Source organism: Rattus norvegicus, chromosome 13 (assembly GCF_036323735.1).
Source record: "Rattus norvegicus strain BN/NHsdMcwi chromosome 13, GRCr8, whole genome shotgun sequence".
Taxonomy (NCBI): domain Eukaryota; kingdom Metazoa; phylum Chordata; class Mammalia; order Rodentia; family Muridae; genus Rattus; species Rattus norvegicus.
This window is the reverse complement of record NC_086031.1, coordinates 1,926,958-1,948,094: the sequence shown is the minus strand read 5'-3', so window position 1 is coordinate 1,948,094 and position 21,137 is coordinate 1,926,958.

The following is a 21,137-nucleotide window of genomic DNA, read 5'->3' as shown; positions in this document are numbered from 1 at the left end:
ATAAAAGTAAACTATAGGGTTTGGGGATTTGGCTCAGTGGTAGATCGCTTGCCTAGCAAGCGCAAGGCCCTGGGTTCGGTCCCCAACTCCGGGAAAAAAAGTAAACTATAGCAGTTTTTATAATGGTTGCACACAAAATCTGTTTTTAATGGGTCTATTTATTAGTGCATAAGTGCATAATAGAATTTCTAAAGAAGTATCTTGGTTTCAAAGAGCCATGATGTTTGAATTCCATGTATGCAACTGGTAGAGTGACTATTCTTGAATGCATGACATTTCTAATGGTGATTTGAGATGCTACCTGTCAAGTAATCACCCAGTGTTTTGATAAGACCATGTGCCATATTGAAAGTATGCATTTTCCAGTATTTATGACTATTGCAGCAGTCCTATCCGAGTCCTTTGTCTAACATGTCTGCCCCAAGTCCATGCAGATAAGAGCATATAAAAGAGTTGCAGGAGTACTTTGTGTTTAGGCATACCACAGCCACACTACAGACAGTTGCTTTTCCAAACACTTATACCACCTATAAACACCTATTCTGAAGGGGCAATGATGGGAACAAAGAAAAGCTTTGGCTGTCACATTGGATATCATGGGGCACAAAATGGCCTCCCTGCTCTTGAACATACTTGGCCTCCTATCATTCTCTTTCTGTGCTGGATGCCACTAGATCAATACACTCTTTCTTCCCAAAATACCTATGTGTAGAAATTAATTCATCTTTCTGTATTTTCTGATAAAGGTTGGGAAGGTGGTCAGTATACTACAATTGTAATCATCTAGTGTCAACCCTTGGAAAAGCTGTCAAACTTAACATTCTCAGACAGGCTTAGTTACAACCTTAGAAGCATAGAGTTGCTGAAAGCTTCAGAAAAAGCCAACTCTTCCCAAAGCAATTGTGTGTGAAGGCAATGTTTCCCCAAATCCCTACTATCATAGAGTGTGAAGAAACCAGTTCATGTAGCCTCATGAAAATTGAAATTTAAATCTGGACATTTTTAAAACTTGACTTATTTCTAAGGATCATGGAAAACCAATTACTTTCATTTATTCATAGGAACACACAGAAACATGCTTGGTTACTCCTACAGTACTTGGCCAAGCTTCTGAGAAGCATTAAGTCACTTCCAATGTGCAATTGTTTCCTGATGACAATACTAGCAACTCTTTGGGCAGGTGAGAAAATATTGGATGTAGTCACCCCATTCCCTGTTATTTCTAAGAAGCTGATTAATTGCCCTGGAAAGCAAGTCAGGGAGCAGGCTAATATTTCTCCTGAGTTCAAACTCATACTCCCTTAAACCCAGATGCATGAGGGGAGGAACGAAGGAATGAATACAGTGATTGTGATAACTTTAGTGTGAATGCCTGCCATGGGCTCATATATTTGAAAGTTTGGCTTCAACCTTTGGATTGACTTAGAAGGTACTATAGGAATTTGTGATTTTGTGGCAATATCTGTGACCTTTTTTAGAAAAACTGTGTCACTGGAAGTTGGCTTTGAAATTTCAAAAAGCCATGCTAGGTCTGTTCTCAGTCTCGTTCTCCCTCCATCTAATAGATAAAATAGATAAAATGGAGATAAAATGCAAGCTCACATTTACTGCTTGAGTACCATATTTGTTTTCCTGCTACCATGAGTTCCACTACAATAATCAAGGATGAACCCTCTGAAACTATGACCTTCCAGTTAAATGCTTCTTTTGTATAGACTACATTAGGAATCATGTATCTTCAGCAATACAATACAAACTAAGACAGTACTTAGACAAAGATTTATTCATTATGCCTAACCTTAAACCATTTGAGTATTGAGAATTTGTAATGCCTACTGTTGTTAATCAGATTCTAAAATAAAATCACTGTGAAGTGGTGCTGGGTGACCACCATGGTCCCTGTATTTTCTCTTTTAACAGTAGAAGACAGGAGATTATGAACCTGACCTTCCTAAACACTTAGCTTCAAGATGAGATATATTTTTATATCATTTTCATCCCTGCACAATGTAAGCCCTCTCCCTACTTATTCAATATAGTTCTCAAAATCCTGCCGATCAATCATACAATAAAAAGAGATCAAAATTGTACAGATTTGAAAGGAAGAAGTCAAAATGTGTCTATTTGCAGATGATATAATATTATATTTAAGTGATCCTCAAAGTTCCACCAGAGAACTACTAAACCTGATAAACAACTTCAGCAAAGTGGCTGGGTATAAAATTAACTCAAATAAATGAGTGGCCTTCTTCTACACAAAAGAGAAACAAGCCAAGAAAGACATTAGGGAAGTGAAACCCTTCATAATAGTTCCAAATAATATAAAATACCTCAGTGTGAGTTTAACCAAGCAAGTGAAAGATCTCTATGACAAGAACTTCAAACCTCTGAAGAAAGAAATTGAAGGTCTCAGAAGATTGACAGATCTCCCATGCTCATGGATTGGCAGGATTTTGGTAAAATGGCCATTTTACTAAAAGTGATCTACAGATTTAATGCAATTCCCATCAAAATTTTAGTCCAATTCTTCATAGAGTTAGTTAGAGCAATTTGCAAATTCATCTGGAATAATAAAAATCCCAGGATAGCTTAAACTGTCCTAAACAATTAAAGGACTCCTGAGGAATCAGTATCCCTGAACTCAAGCAGTATTACAGAGCAATAGTGATAAAACTGTATCCTATTGGTACAGAGACAGACAGATAGACTAGTGGAGTATAATTGAAGACCCAGAAATGAATCCACACACATATGGTCACTTGATATTTGACAAAGGAGCCAAAACCATCAAATGACAAAAGGAGCACTTTCAGCAAATGGTGCTGGTTCAACTGGTGGTCAGCATGTAGAAATTGCAGATCGATTAATTTTTATCACCCTGTATAAAGATTAAGTCCAAGTGGTTCAAGGACCTCCACATCAAACCAGTTACACTCAAACTAACAGAAGAAAAAGTGGGGAAGAATCTCGCACACATAGGCAATGGAGAATATTTCCTGAACAGAACACCAATGGTTTATGCTCTAAGATTAAGAATTGAGAAATGGGACCCTATAAAACTACAAAGCTTCTCCAAGGCAAACTGGAACAAGCATTGTGGAAATCAGTCTTGAGGTTCCTCAGAAAATTGGACATTGAACTACCTGAGGACCCAACTATACCTCTCTTGGGTATATACCCAGAAGATGCCCCAACGTATAACAAAGGCACATGCTCCACTATGTCCATAGCAGCCTTATTTATAATAGCCAGAAGCTGGAAAGAACCCAGATGCCCTTCAACAGAGGAATTAATACAGAAAATGTGATACATCTCTACAATGTAATACTACTCAGCTATCAAATCAATGACTTTATGAAATTCCTACGCAAATGGATGGAACTGGAAAATACCATTCTGAGTGAGGTAACTCAATTACAGAAAAACACACATGCTATGCACTCATTGATAAGTGTTTATATTAGCCCAAATGCTCGAATTATCCTAGATGCACAGAACACATGAAAATGAAGAAGGATGAACAAAATGAGGATGCTTCACTCCTTCTTTAAAAAGGGAACAAGAGAACACTTGGGAGGGCATAGGGTGGCAAAGTTAAAACAGAGGCAGAAGGAACACCCATTCAGAACCTGCCCCTCATGTGGCCCATACATATACAGCCACCAAACTAGATAAGGTGGATGAAGCAAAGAAGTGCAGGCTGACAGGAAGCGGAGGTATACCTCTCCTGAGAGTCACAGCCAGTATATGGCAAATACATAAGCGAATGCCAGCAACAAACTACTGAACTGAGAAAGGGAACCTTGTTGAAGGAATCAGAGAAAGGACTGAAAGAGCTGTAGGGGCTTCTGACCTCTTATGAACAACAATGCCATCCAACCAACCAGAGCTACCAGGGACTAAGCCACCATCCAAAGACTATTCATGAACTTACTTGGGTTCCAACTGCACAGGTTGCAATAAATAGCCTAGTAAGGGCACCAGTGGAACGAGAAGCCCTTGGTCCTGCAAAGGCTGGACCCCCAGTGGATGGGATTCTTTGTGGGGATTGAGTTAAAGGGGGGAGGTTTGGGAGGTGAACACCCATAAAGAATGGGAGGGGGAGGGATTAGGGTGATGTTGGCATGGAAATTAAGAAAAGGAATAACATTTAAAATGTAAATAAGAAATACCAAATTTAATAAAGATGGAAAAAAAGAAAAAAAGGTATTAAGTAAAATAAACAATCAACAAAATGAATTAGAATAGATGTTTGAGTAAATCAGAATGAGAAATGATACACTGCAGATAATGACTAGAGTAAGGTAGCTGACACCTTGTCAAAAAAAAAATGAAAGAATGAATGAAAGAAAAAAATGGAGAGTGACAAACGCAGAGAGTTACAGAGGGAGAATAACAGATATACATGGGCCTTGAGGCAGACAGAAAAACAGAAAGAGGCAGTGCAAGAGTGAGGGAAAGAAAGTGAAAGAGAAAAAGAGGGGGGAGTTGGGGGAAAGAGAGATTAGAGTTGGGGGATTAGGCATAGGGATGATGGATCAAGATTGCAGCAATAGAAAACTTCCTACCTTTTGTTAAAAATCTCTAATATATTATTTATTTAAAGTATGTGTATTTTGGCTTGCAGAAGTAAAGTGTAGCAGAAGCTGTTAGTTAAAAGGCAGTGTGGTTTTGCAGAAAGATAAAAAGAACTAGAAGAAGATCACAGAATGTTTCACGTTTCCAAACACAGAAGAAATAAGAGAAGACTGCTGCTAGCATAGAACAGAGAAGAGTTAAACAGTGGGATTTGGGGGATTTCATTCACCACTGTGTTTGTTCTATTGGCCATGGACTTCCTCATACAGATAATGATCTTATAATGTGAAGATACACATGCATATTAAAGAAATAGTATTGAGAATCAAAGCAATGGGATATTGGTGAGGCACAAACATTAGTACAAGAACTGTGGAGGGCCTAGGACAAGGTTGTTCCAAGTCAAAGGATGAGATAATGCAAAGGAAAAAAAAAAAAGAGGTGAATCAAGTCCTGTTCAACCACAACTTCTGAGTACTTCATGAACATTGCTTGTCTTTCTAATTTTTTTAAATCCACAAATTGCCATGAAGTAACTATTTTATGGCTCTCTGGTGCCTTATCTATATAATGATACCTACCACAGTCTGGCAAATGCCTCAGAGAAGATAGATAGATGAAACAGTCTTTCTGCCTGCATATCAGCTCTTCCAGATTGTTACTTGTGAAGTGGTTGAAAAATATTCCTTGAACAAGCTGGTAAATTAGATGAATTAACAAATGATTATAGTTATGGCAGAGGCAAACAAAAGTGATTTGCTCTTCCCAGGTTAGATGTCCTCACTGATATCTTTAGTCTCTAACAGTTACTTATTGCTGTGACAATGTCAGAACAAAGAAAACCTATAGAGGAATGTTCTTTTTCTAAATTTAATAATGGTAAACAATCAGTAATTTCAAAGGTGTGAGAGCAGAGTCATGGCATCTCTGGTTCAGGAACAAAATTAAATTATTATTTTGGATTATTTCATCCAGATTGTCAGAACGTGAACGAAATGATGCTAGGGTCATTACCAGAATAGACAATGAATGTTTTCTAATCCATTATGCAGAAGAATCTTTGTTCATCTCTAAAATACTATGATCTGCACCTCCACTGTGTCATTATCTCTATCGTTCTGGTCTCTCCAGATCTCACTATTAGAACTGTAAAGCTTCATTACAGCATTACAGCATTTCCACGACCTATAGTTGAAAATCCTTACAACTCTCCTGAAAAACAGGTCCCAATATCTACAAAGGACACAATCAGGTTTTATCACAGGAGCCCCCTCCTCAGGAAAAAAATGCTTCCTTAATAACTTTACATTACTTGATGTGGTGGCAAAAAAACCTAAGAAAAGTTTAATTTCTCTTACATTTTGAAGGTGCATTCGATAATAGTAGAAAGGACCTGGAAACAGGAGACAGAGGCCGTTGTTACATAGGATCCACAGGAAAGAACAGAGGAAAAGGAATGTTGGGATTCAGTTCATATTCTCCACTTTCACCAGTCCAGGACCTGAGACAACTTAATGGCACTTCAGGATCTACATCTATTATGTTCTGCCTAGGGCCCAGAGCTGTAACCTATTGCTTTCATGTTCTTGCCTCAAACCTTCAGCTGTCACAGTCTGCCAATAGCCTGTAACTTCCAAATTGTTACTTCATTTTCTTGTCAGAGTGGGTCTTCTTTGTTCATCCCACAGAACAAACTCAACACTAACCCTAGATGACCACCCTTACCCAAGGATTCAACATGAACTGGTAGTTTGAAATGTCTTCCATCCTAATGAGTCACAAATGTGAAATATCTGTAATTTATTTTTCTAGGTATCCTGTGCTAAAATTTGTACATATCTTTTTAAAAGTTATGATTAAATTCTGCAGGAGACATGGATAATATGCAAGAGGTGGGGAAAGAAATCACAATCATATAAAATCCTTCTATCTATGATTCACCAACTGAAGGACTTTATCAAACTCAGTCAATTTCATTGCACCTCTATTTACTAGAATTTAAAATACAAATTAAATTAAGATCCTAACTATACAGGATAATAATAAGAATCATAGAGTCGATAAACTACAAACCAACATGTGGTGATAAGTAATCTCAAATTTAACTTCTATGGATATCTTAAATTAGTTGTATTGGATGATAAACATGAGATTGTGCAAAAATTGAAAAGAAAATAGAAAAAAATGATAGGCAGGCAAAGATGCTGAGAGTATAGGACAGATGATAGAAATACTCCTGTCTTCTTTACTCTCAGTAGAATTAGCAATCAATAAGACTTTGCCCTCATTCTACCAATAGCATTCCTCCACCATCATTTTATACATTGAATGTGATGTCACTCACCAAAGTGGACTTTTGTGACTAGCATTTTAGTTAGTGAAATGGAAAATAATCTAAGAGACACAGAAAGATTCTAAAAATTCCTAGGTCAAAGATAAAGATAAACACATGTAAAGCTTTAGTCTTTCATTTCAGTTGTGTTTGAATGTATATGAAATCCTGTCTCATTGTGGAAGGTATCTTCATTCTACTAGCAGCACAAAAAAAAATAATAAAATAAAATAAAAAAAACAAAGAAAACAATGAAAAGTAAAAAAAAAAACCCTTCTTGTGTGATTTAGCCATAATAAACTTAAGACATATTAACTTCTAAATGTCCAATCTGTCACTGATATGTCCATAAAGACCATTATAGATTTTTCTGTACACTCTAGTCTACACAAGGATCTTTTATAAAAAAAATCAATTGCTTATTGGTGATGCTTATGTTTCTAGCCCCTGACTCTGACATCCCCCTTTACTCTTAACCAAGACAAAGCACATGCTTTTTGTATTCCCAGATCTTACTGTATCCTGTTTAGATGTGATCAGTTATATCATACTTGATTTATAACTAATTGAAAACTGCCTATTGATGTTTCTAAATACTCCTCTTCTTGAAGGAAGAAATTCTCATATTGTCAGACCAAGTTTTAGTAATTTAATCAGAGTATTTACTGAACAAATACATGAAAGATAGGCTGGGAAATAGAAAGGCCATTTTCCTATTAAAATGTACTTTCAGTGATCTTCAACTATGGTCAGACTGCTCTTTAAATATTTTTAGCGACTCTAATAAAAAACAAGGTCAAATCTTTGCTTATAGTAAAGCATAACTTCACCTGCCACCCCGTGTTACATCATCAACTGTAACTCGATCCCATTAAACAATAGGAACCAACCACTTATTTAGTATCTTTTATTACAAGGAGAAAGAAAAAAAATGTCCAAACTGGAAATGTGGCTAGCTTATCAGTTAAGAGTACTGCTGATTTTCAGAACGCTGTAGTTAAGTATCTATTCCCTACTCTAGGCAACTCATAACTTCCTATAACTCAAGGATCAGAGGATCTCATCCCTGTTGCAGTTGCTTTTTTTCTATTGTATAATTTATGAATTTACATTTCACATGCTATCCATTTTCTCTTGTAGTTTCTATAGGAACAAACATTCATGAGGCTTATGAGAGTTGTTTTTCACTATTTAACTTATTGATTTCTTAAGAGATTTCTCAAAGACACACCAAAGCTCTCTGCTGTCAGTCTAAGAGTTGGAGCCATTAGGATGAGTGAATATGTGATGTAAAGAAGGAAAAGATAAAAAAAAAAAACCTGTGGTAAGATGGGAGAGAGATCGAAGCTTAGTACTTTGTGTCCTGTGGATAGAAGTATATTTGGAGACTTAATGGAGCTGAGGAAAAGTTGAATATGAGGAACTTTTGCAACCTCCTGGGGCTATGGTGATGTCTTTGCTTGGGGTAACACCAAAGATCATCTCAATGTCAGCTGCTACCTGAGAGTGTTATCGACCAGAGTTTGTATTACTATCAGGTCCAAATTGATCTGGGTGGCCTGTTCTCCCTCTTTGTCTGTGTTTCTGTTTCATCTGGGGTCTTTGCTAGTATCCATAGCCCATGTTAGGAATAAAGACCATGTGGATGCTCATGGTCTGAGCTTCTACTCAGACTGTGTGCTTGTCTCGGGGCTGTACTGCCAATGCAGACCATAACTGTGTCTGGTCCATGGTGGTCTTTTCACAGGCAGTGTCCATGTTGATGTCTAAAGCCCATGCAATCATCAAAGCCTATTCACATGTCCCTGGTATCTGCAATGATCTCACACCATATTGATATCCAAGCACTGTGCTTAGCTCGCTGTGCCGCTCACCTGATCAGCATAGGAGTGCTGGCTCTTGTGGCATGTCAGAAGAATAGCTAGCCCTGCCTTTTCCTGGCTATAGTACTTAGGAGAGTGAACCCTGAAACTCTCCTGGATAGAACAGTAGAACTAGCCCTGGAGGGATGGGCATAAAGGAGCTTTGCGGCTGACCAACTCAGTTTCCATCTAGGTGCAGATCCAGGACTCTGAGTTGGCCCAACCCAGCATCCTTCCATCTATGAGCTGATGTTCCAGATGAAGGGGTTTGTCCTACAGATCGAAAGCTACAGGATATCCATGACACAGGTCATCAACAATATATCCAAGAAAAATCCCAGTAAGTATCCAGTATTGATGATGTATTAGAAGACAGGACCTCAAACCAGATTAATGACTCATTTAATGATCATTTGCAAGTAAAGCTGTTTAGGGAAAATGGTGTATTGTGTAATATAACATAATTTCCAAAGAGAGAGAGTTTTTGCTTTTGTTTTGATTTTAGTTTAAGTTTTGACTGGTTTGGATTTTGTGTTTTGTTTTTGGTTTTGTTTTTGGTAAGAGATTTCAAGTACATATACAAAGGTACAGGAATATGAGTAGGATTTAAATGAATGGTATAGGGGTTCGGGATTTAGCTCAGTGGTAGAGCGCTTGCCTAGCAAACTCAAGGCCTGGATTCGGTCCCCAGCTCCGAAAAAAAAAAAAAAAGAGAGAGAAAAAGAAAAAAAAAGAAATGAATGGTATAAAATTCTCCTATAATTAATAAAAAATTAAAAAAATATTTAAAAACATAGTCTTATATATTTATTTCACATTTGCATTAGAAGAGAAACTTCAAACCCATCTTTTGAAACAAGAATTGTGGAAAAGCAAGTAAGTTTTAAGTGAAGAAAATATTTTTAGTTATCAATAGATTAACCACGCAGCATTAAATAAGAGAGCAGTCAGTTTACAGCAGCAAATCAGAGAATAACTGTGTAGAATCAAGACATGAAAGTGACTGACCAAACCTTATTGAAAGAACTTAAAACCTTAATACTCATGCTACTTGTAACATGAAATGCACTGCAACTGTCCTGACAGGAAGGAAGCTATTCTAAAGATATCCGTATGTATCGTCATTTGACTATCAGATTACTTAAACAGTTACTACCCCCACCTCCCCCCTCCAAAAAAAAAACATCCAGGAGTCTCGTTTATGGAGAAGAAAAGTGCTAAAGCCTCGTACTATCCAGAGAAGGAAGTTGTCTTCCAGGATGATTCCACACACGGCTGAAAACTTGACAGACTCCCTTTCAGGATTCACTGAAGTTAATGGTGACAACCACACCTTTACCAGGACTAAGCAGCTAATCATTGCATTATACTTCTTTCCATGTACATAAACATAAGATCCGTGACAGTATCACAAGGACAATCTTCAATAGGGTGTCACAGGACCTCTTTGGTCCTACTTTTGATGCAATCACATTAAATAAATCTTCTTTCTGTTTTTTATTCTTCTATCTTTAATTGATTAGTTGATGAGTAGCCTATCCTCTCTTGTTAAGGTTGCCAGGGACCAGGCTGTGACCCTAATTAACCATTGACAATGCTTCCATTTCTCTGGTCACTCTATTGTGTAAAAAAAATATGAATATCTTATTTTTATCTCATCTAATCTAATGGCCACCCTCTTCCTCCTTGCCTTCCCACCTTTGATAACAACTATTCTATTGTGTGCTTCTGTGAGATGAATTTTTTGATGATTCCACAGTGATATGCAATCATATAGTATTTATCATTTTGTGTCTTGCTTATTTTACTTAAATACAACAATCCTGCAGAAAATTCCATATCATCACAAATGTTAATATATCTTTCCCATTTCATGGGTGAGCAAAGCTCATGGTATATAAATGAATCATGGTATACAAAAGGTACATAATGAGGTTTTGATCCACTGGTGAGCATTTATGTTGATTACACAGATCTGATTTATGAATAATGCTAAACAAATGAAAGGACAGAGCAAGAGAGATAGCTCAGAGGGCTTGCATCATCATAAGTGTTCAATTTGTTGAACCTATATAAAAATTCACATGTAGATGTACCTAAACTTGTAACATCCTTGGGATGTGGTACTGGAAGCAGCAAGGTTGCTTGCACTTGAAGTGCCACAATCTAGCTCCAGAGTCAGCGAGATACTTTTTTCAAGTGTCTAAGGTGATAGGTTAGGACTCAAAATATTTTCCCCTGGTTTATACACACATATACACACAATCATACATACCATTCTTCACACACACACACACACACACACACACACACACACACACACACACCCCTAACATCATATACAGACACAGGTAAAAATGCAAGCAAATTTACAATATTTAACAAATGAGAATATTTAATGTTGTTAATAAATCAAAACTACATAAAATATTCTAGAGATCAAAAACAACTCTTGTGCTGGTGGTTTATTTCGATTGTCAATTTGACATACAGTAGAATTTTCTTTCTCAATTGTTTCATTTGAACTATCCTAAGAGCTTGTTTGTGGATGATATTTGAGATATGAAGATATACCCTCTTTAGGTGGAGCCATTTGCAGAAAAATAATTCTAGACAATATAAGAGTGAAGAAACACTCTTACCTCCTCTTGCTCTTTGTTCTTCACTGCTATTTCCCCCTTCCCCATCCCTCAACTCCATGTGCCCATGACCGGCAACTTTCCGCTCTTCTACTCTTCTCTCATTAAACCTCTCCACTTGGAAAAAAGAGTGAAGAAACTAAGCTGAGAACTAGCAGTAATGCATTGTTTCAATTCTCCCTACTCTTGTCAATGGAAATGATTTGACTCAAGTATCAGATTCCATAGCTTTCCATAATGAAAGACTATAGCCTGGAATTGTAACAGGAATTTATTTTCTTTTTGTTGCTTTTGAAAGGGACTTTGTTATGTTGGGAATGAAGAAAATATATTTACCAAAATTTTCTGAGAACTTTTATGGCGACAGATAAAATGATATGTATTTCCCACTAACTGAGGCACTGATAAGAAACCAAATTAACCTTGCCACCTAAGTCTAACCTGCTAAACCAATATTTATTTAGATTACTTAGAGAAACATACATGGAGGTTACTTCCCATAATGTCCCAAAGGATAATATAACATTGAAAAGCTCACCCCAGCCTACATTTGGATAAATGAAAGCTGCATCTTGAAGCTCCATGTATATATAGGTAGCTTGCCAATCTAGAGAGTCTCCTTTTTTCAGCACTCCTTAGGTGGACACGGAGAATCCTCCTAAATCTTACAAGTTTTTTATAGTTCTTAACACTTGTAAATTGTTTAACTCCTGTGAGTTAACCTCTTCCTAGAATAAAATGTTATAATGAAGGATTTTCTGGGTCTTAAGGAAAATAACTGGTGACTTTTGTCTTCAGAAACATCTGATTTTTTAAAGAATCATCGTTGAAAAAATCTTCAAATTAATAAGTAACTAGATAATTTTGCAAAAAGAATTGTTTTGCAGGTTGTATTTCATTCATATATTACTAAATTTAGTGAATTTTATTCCTTAAAAATGAAGTTTATCAGTCCAAATAGTGTTAGAAATATGTTTAAAATAATCTTTATGTTTCAATTTATCAAAATTCTAGGGAATATTTGTTTTTCCCAAGTTTAAAGAATAACATACTAGAAATTTTAAATATGAACTTGAATTTGTACATTGGATATTATACTAAAATGTATCTTTGTACATTTCTGTACCAAAATATATATTTAAATAAACATATGTAATTTTTAACTAATTATATTAAAGATCAAACTTGTTAAAACTTAACCTCAAATTTGAACTCACTACAAATCTACCATCATTAAGAGAGATCAACATAGCAAATAGGACAGAATTGGTAGTCTAGCAGTAGATGAACACATCTATTTGTTTTTAGATAAATGACTTTGATCTAGAGGATGTTGGTGAGTGATGGTCTTTTCTATAAGTTTCATTAGAACACTTGAAAAATGTGTTCACTTGAACACATGGAAAAATGATATATATGAAATATTTTACACAAGTAATATGGTCTGAAGTTAAATCTCCAGAAATAACATAAGGCTGGCATGGCTACTCTTATCTGCAATCCTAATGTATATATCAAAATATGGACTCAAAACAGAAAAATATCAGGAAGTTCATAGAGCAGCAAGCCCAGAATAAATAGTACCCAAATCAGGACACTGTTTTAAATGAGGTAGAAATCAAGAAACAATACTGAGATTTTACTCTGCCCTACACACTTGACATTTGAGAATCCACAAAAAGAAAAATAAACTCAGACATATGTATACATACATAAACATGTACACAACCATACACACATCGATCTCCATGCAGAAACACACACACACACACACACACACACATACACAAACAAAAACACACACACTCCCATACAATGTTTAAATCTCCTTGACTTTGAGTTTGTCTGTGTTTGTAGTCGTGATACCATAAATTTGAACAATCAAAGCAGAAATATTTCAAAGTGGACTATATCGAAATTAAAATCTGCTGGAATAAAAAGAAACTTCAAGAAAATGAAACACAACCTATGAAACTAAAAATATTTGCACATCAAATATTTGTCAAAGCTGAATATGTAGAACAATACATAATGATTTCCTACCAATGAGCAAAAGAGAAACACATCAAATTTTATGTGAACGAAGGGCTTGGAAAGATATTTCTACAAAGAATAAATAGTGAAGATACTACAATCAACCAATCTAACCACATGAGATTACTTGGCATTTACTATGATCATACATTTTTGTGGTTAGAGTTTGAAACATGCCCCTATAGGTTCATGTATTTGAATACTTAATATTTAGTTAATAATGCTTAGGGAGGTTATAGAACCTTGTTGGAGGAAGTATTTCTCTGGTTTTGAGGTGTTATGTCCTAGTTCTACTTGCTTCTTATATGTGGATAAAAAAGTGATCATCTGGCTTCCTGATACTGTGGCCAAGCTTTCACTGCCTGTTGTTATGCCTTGCCTACCACTAGACCCGCAAGTGAAAATTAACTCTTTTCTTCTCTGCGTTAATTTCAGTTATGATATTTTATCATTGTAAGAGAAAAGTTGCTAATGCAAGTAACTACAGATTTGCAAAATGGGGTACTTATACATTGCTTTGGGGCATATAAAAGTAGTTCAGCTACTAAAGGAATCTTGTTTAATTACCCAAAGCTTAAATATAGGTGAGACTAGACAAATTTTTCATTTGGTAAAGCTCTTGCCTCATAACCATAAAATGCTGAATTCATTCCGTCAGGATATATGTCAAATAAGATAAGAAAGGTAGAGTGTGATTATAGTCTCAGCAGTAAGGAGGCAGAATCAGGTGGATCCCTAAGGACTAACTGGCCTGACTTTAACTGACTTTTCGAGCTAATTGGAGGATGATATCTGAGTCATGACAACCATAGTAATCCTTTCATACCTACAAAATAACATACTTATATACATATACATATGTGGAATATTAACAACTCATGCTATGTGTGTGGTATTATCACATATGAACTAAAATGCAAGAGAAATTAACACAGAGACATGAAAGTAGGTCCAAATATACCTTCTCAAAGATTAGTTAGGAAAACCTGAGAAAAGTAGATTATGGTTCAAAATCAAAACTTAAAAAGTATCTTCATGTGGAAATTTCTCTCACAAGAAAGTATTTTCTGTTCAAAAACACATGAAGCTTGAAAAGAACCAATCATATGTTAATCCATGATGGAAATCTCAGAACATTTCAAAAACAAAAATCAAAGAATGCACATTCACTGCACAAATTCAAAGAAGAAAATAGCAACAGATTTCTACCCCAAAGAAAATCCATAGGCCTGGAAAATAAGCTCATGTGTTACTGGGCTAAAGGGGAAGTCAAAATTCGAATACCAACTGGAAACACTCAAACAAGGCAAGGCATAATATTGCTTTTACAATTCCAATAGAGTAACACCAAATATTAACCTAACAGTATAGAATGCAGGCTTTTAAAATCTGATAATCATCAATTGCATAAATGAAGTAAACCAACCAGGCATAAGTGCCAGGTTCTAGAGTAGACTATATAGCCAATATACCGAGTGACACAGATCTGAATATTTCAATTTTCTTTAGTTAAATTATCTTCCTATATCTTTCTTTTAATTTCTCATCTTCCATGGGCATGTGTATGTTTTTGAATGTATAAAGTATGCACATGTGAATATGTGGATATTTATTCAGAGATAGATACATATGTGTGCTGTGCAAGGAGAGGCTAGAGATTGACACTGAGTGTCTTCTCTTATTGATCTCTACTTTTTTTAAAATTAAATTCACAGTCTTTTACTGAATCCAAATTTCACCATTTCAGCTAGTTTAGCTTACTAGAAAAGCCATTATATCTACATAATATTTATTGACTTTAAAATTGCTATTATGTGTGCCTAGTTTTTATAAGAGAACAATAGATCCAAACTCCAGTTCCCATGCTCCCATGGTCAGGGGTTATGCACTGCACATTCTTCAAAGCTGCCCAGAAACCTTCTTAAGAAATAAGTCCAGCATTTGACCTACAAATTTCAACTTGTAGTCATAGAGAAGGCTTTGTGGATAAGAGTATTTATTTTTCCCCCAGAAAATCTGGGATCAGATTCTAGCATGCACATGGTGGCTCAAAACCTTTAAATTCTCCAGTTTCAGGGTATCTGATACATACTTCTGATCTCTTCTGGCAACAAGTACTTATTGAGTAGACAGCTGCATACAGATACACAAATATATGGACCGCAATATTTTTCACCTTTTTAAAAACTTTATCATGAGAATATTGACTCACATATCCTGATCTCCATTTTAAATATACAGTATTCTATGAATCACATGATCACATGACATTTGCTAGACTTTTTGATAAAATAAAGTTTATATGTGATAATACTGCTCACCTATAGGTTAACACAGGTATCCTGACAACACTTAAGGTAAGCAAACCTAAGTATTGCTCTTCAACACATTAGTGCTATGAATGTACTTTGGAGTTAAACATTGTTCACATTAGTGTAGCAAATGTACTCTAGAGGTAAAACATGCTTACTTTATAATGGAATTACCAGGATGTAACTCTTCTGTGAGTTGAGAATCTTATCTATTTTATTACATAGCAATGGATAATAACCAGAGACAGTACACAGGTTGCTGAGCTTTATGCCTTATACACTGCTCTTGAACTGCAAAGGCAAGACAGGATGCACCCATGTAATCCCACAGCACAAAGAACTTGCAAAGACATCACCTACCAGACTCCCTTCTCACTTAGGGTCCTTTGTTTATAGTTTTGCTCATGTGTGTCCTGCAGAAGTTTTTCTTCTAAGCCAATGAGGCAGACTAGAGGATGTCGCCTACTTAATACTTCTCATCCTTCTTCTGTTCCTCACTCACAGGAATAGAAACCACTCAAAGGTGCAGCATTGCTGCAAGCACACACTGACACAGTGATAACTCAGAAAAGGGGCAACTATGGAGTCCTCTGCAAGACTATGAGTCAGCACCCAGGTCTTAGACTCACGCCTCAGCAGATCTACTGGTTCTTGTTTCTTGACAGTTTTTTTATCCAGGTATGTTTCTCATTTGGAATATTTTTAAATATCCAGGTTTATGAAGTTTGCTATAAAGAGGCAGAATGCAATTTTTTATTTGTCAGGGAAATATTTTTTGTAATGGACTGATTGAATGCAAAGTACTACTGATAAGGCTTCTAATAACCTCCTGGAGATTGCAGAGAAAACTATATAGGAAACACATTATCTCTTACTGTAAATGTTGAGTGGCTAAAATTGAAGGCTAGAATTTGGTCAAGGGAGATGTGTAAACCACATTTTGCACTATGTTCATCTATTGTTACTTATCATCAGGAACAAGTAAATGGCTGCAGTCCCTCTTCATTTTTTTTTTAATCGGCTAAGTGTGTGTTTTTATCATATCTGATTCCTTGACGGGTGAACAGGCATAGTAATGCTGTGGAATTAAAGAGGAGTTCTGTAGAATTCTCTAAGTCTTAACTTTCACAGACTCATTAACTCCACTCCTTTCCTTGAATAAATGTTTTAGCTAAGAGGAACTGCTGTGCAACAACCTTGAAGTAGTGATTTGCACATATTTTTTATTCATAATGACAATAGCTCTATAAAGCTTGGTTTCTACTTTCTTCACATCATTTTATACCATGAAATATGACTGGGGAGAAGATGCCTAGATAATACAGCATCATCTGTAGCTTTATATTAAAAACCTGGTTCCCATCACACACAGGAAGACACACACTTAGCCGATTAAAAAAAAAAAATGAAGAGGGACTGCAGCCATTTACTTGTTCCTGATGATAAGTAACAATAGATGAACATAGTGCAAAATGTGGTTTACACATCTCCCTTGACAAAATTCTAGCCTTCAATTTTAGCCACTCAACATTTACAGTAAGAGATAATGTGTTTCCTATATAGTTTTCTCTGTAATCTCCAGGAGGTTATTAGAAGCCTTATCAGTAGTACTTTGCATTCAATCAGTCCATTACAAAAAAATATTTCCCTGACAAATAAAAAATTGCATTCTGCCTCTTTATAGCAAACTTCATAAACCTGGATATTTAAAAATATTCCAAATGAGAAACATACCTGGATAAAAAAACTGTCAAGAAACAAGAACTAAAGGTGAGAAAATAGATAGATCATTGTCATGACTCCTTGCATACAGGACTGCAGCTCAGTCTTTCCATGGTCTCTAGGTGTTTCAGATTTAAAAGAGGAATGCAACTTTAAGGAGTATCTCTTTTCTCTCTGGTTGAAGAGTTGTAATCGGCCCCTTTCACTTTAACTTTCTAAATATTCTTTTATGTACACACGCGTGCGCGCGCGCGTGTGTGTGTGTGTGTGTGTGTGTGTGTGTGTGTGTGTGCATGCATGTGTCAGTGTGTGTACAGTACAGGCCTTTAGAAATCAGTGGACAAACTATCTTCATTTTCTTTTTGCTTAAAAAAAGGTCTCTTGCTGTTTAGCATAGGGCATGCCTGACTGGTCTTTGAGCTTTCTTATCTCTCCTTTTTGTGTTCTGACATACACAAAGGAACACTAGAATTTTAGGTGAATATATTTTAGGAATCTTAACTCAAGTCTTAACATTTTCACAGCAAAGAGTTTAGCTGCTGAACAATATGGCCATCTTCAATAATATTTTAAGAAGAGAATGATTTATACTTCATTATTTATGTTACTGATAATGAAATTCACTATTATGCCATGTAATTAGCATTCAATATTTAGAGATGATAAAACAATATATGTTTTCAAGGATATTTTCTATATTAACAAATACTATGAGTTATAAAATTGACCCTGCAAGAAAATATTTTAGGGGGCATTGGAGCTGTAGGTCCCTGCGCTCTAGACACTGCCAGGACCTGAAGGGACCGGATCAACAGTTCTCTGCACCCAAATACCATGGGAGGGAGAGCTACACCTTCAGAGAGGCAGACACGCCTGGGAAGCCAGAAGAGACTACACTCTGCCCACATTTCTGACTCCAGAGGAAAATGCATTATGCCATCTGGGACCCCGGTGCACCGGGACTCCCGGAAAAGACAGTGACAGCCCTCCTTGTTGCCGCACTCACTGAGAGCTCAAAAGCAACACACCACAAGCAAACTTGAGCTTAAGGACCACAGATAAGGCAAACATTTCTGCTCCAAGCAACATGGCTGGTGGACACAAGACACAGGCCCACAGGAGCAGATGAAGAACAGTAAACAGAAAAGTCTACATCCTGAAAACACAACACTCTGTTCCCATAACTGTTGGAAAGAAAAGAGGGAAACAAGTCCTAGAGCACTCCTGACACACAAGCCTATAGGACGGTCTAGCCACTGTCAGAAAGAGCAGAACAAAGTAACACCAGAGATAATTTGAGGGTGAGAGGCAAGCACAGGAAACCAAGCAACAGAAACTAAGACTACATGGCATCATTGGAGCCCAATTCTCCCACCAAAGCAAACGCTGAATACCAAACAGAACAGAAAAGCAAGATCTAGACATAAAATCATATTTGATCATGATGCTGGAGGACTTCAAGACAGACATGAAGAACTCCCTTAGAGAAATGCAGGAAAACATAAATAAACCAGTAGAAATCTAGAGAGGAATCACAAAAATCCCTGAAAGAATTCCAGGAAAACACAATCAAACAGTTGAAGGAATTAAATATCAAAATAGAAGCATTGAAGAAAGAACACTGGGAAACAACAATGGATATAGAAAACCAAAGGAAGAGACAAGCAGCCATAGATACAAGCATCACCAACAGAATACAGGAGATAGAAGAGAGAATCCCAGGAGCAGAAGATTCCATAGAAATTATCGACACAACTGTTAAGGGTAATGTAAAAAAAAAAGCTACTGGTCCAAAACATACAGGAAATCGAGGACTCAATGAGAAGATCAAACCTAAATATAATAGGTATAGAATAGAGTAAAAACTCCCAGCTCAAAGGACCAGTAAATATCTTCAGCAAATTCATAGAAGAAAACTTCCCTAATCTAAAGAAAGAGATGCCCATAAACGTACAAGAAGCCGACAGAACTCCAAATAAATTGGACCAGAAAAGAAACTCCTCCCTTCACATAATAGTCAAAATAGCAAATGCACAAAACTAAGAAAGAATATTAAAAACACTAAGGGAAAAAGTCAAGTAAAGACCTACAGGAACAGCTGAAGAACAGTAAACAGAAAAGTCTAAATGCCCGAAAGCAGAACACTCTGTTCCCATAACTGGCTGAAAGAAAACAGAAAAACTGGTCCACAGCACTCCTGACACACAGGCCTATAGGATGGTCTAGACACTGTCAGAAATATCAGAACCATGTAACACCAGAGATAAATCAGACCCATTAGAATCACACCAGACTTCTCGCCAGAGACTATGAAAGCCAGAAGATCTTGGAAAGATGTCATAAAGAGCTTAAGAGAACACAAATGCCAGCCAAAGTTACTGTACCCTGCAAAACTCTCAACGCACATAGATGGAGAAACCAAGGTATTCCATGACAAAAACAAATTTAAAACAATATCATGCAACAAATCCAGCCCTACAAAAGATAATAAATGGTAAACCCAACATAAGGAGGAAAGCTACATCCTAGAAAAAGCAAGATATTAATCATCTTGGCAACAAAACAAGAGAAGATATTTCTCAAACATAATTTCACATCCAAGTATGAATATAACAGGAAGCAATAAGCACTGTTCCTGAATATCTCTCAACATAACTGGTCTCAACTTCCCAATAAAAAGACATAGATTAACAAACTTGATACATAATGAGGACCCTGCATTCTGCTGCCTACAGGACACATACCTCAGAGACAAAGACAGACACTACCTCAGAGTGAAAGGCTGGAAAACAACTTTCCAAGCAAAAGTTAGAAGAAGCAAGTTGGAATAGCCATTATAATATCGAATAAAATCGAATTTCAACTAAAAATCATCAAAAAAGATAAGGAAGGACACTGTATCTTCATCAAAGGAAAAATCCACCAAGATGATCTCTCAGTCCTAAATATCAATGCACAAAACTCAAGGGCAACTACATACATAAAAGAAACATTACTAAATCTTAAAACACACATTGCACCTCCAACAATAATAGTAGAACAACACCCCCTCTCATCAATGGACAGATCATGGGAAGAGAAATTAAACAGAGACATATACTGACTAAGAGAAGCCATGAACCAAATGGACTTTACAGATATGTATAGAACATTCTATCCTAAAGCAAAAGGATATACATTCTGCTCAGCACCTCATGGTAGTTTCTCCAAAATTGAACATATTATTGGTCATAAAACAGGCCACAGCAGATACAGAAAGATGGAAATAATTCCATGCATCCTATCAGACCACCACGGGCTAAAGTTGGTCTTCAATAACAATAGGAGAATAATGCCCACTTATACATGGAAGTTGAACAAAGCTCTACTCAATGATAACCTGGTGAAGGAATAAATAAAGAAGGAAATTAAAGACTTCTTAGAATTTAATGAACATGAAGGTACAACATACCCCATTTTATGGGACACAATGAAAGCTGTGCTAAGAGGAAAACTCATAGCTCTGAGTGCCTGCAGAAAGAAACAGGAGAGAACATATGTCACCATTTTGACAGCACACCTAGAAGCTCTAGAACAAAAAGAAGAAAATATACCCAGGATTAGTAGAAGGCAGGAAATAATCAAATTCAGAGCTGAAATCAACCAAGTAGAAACAAAA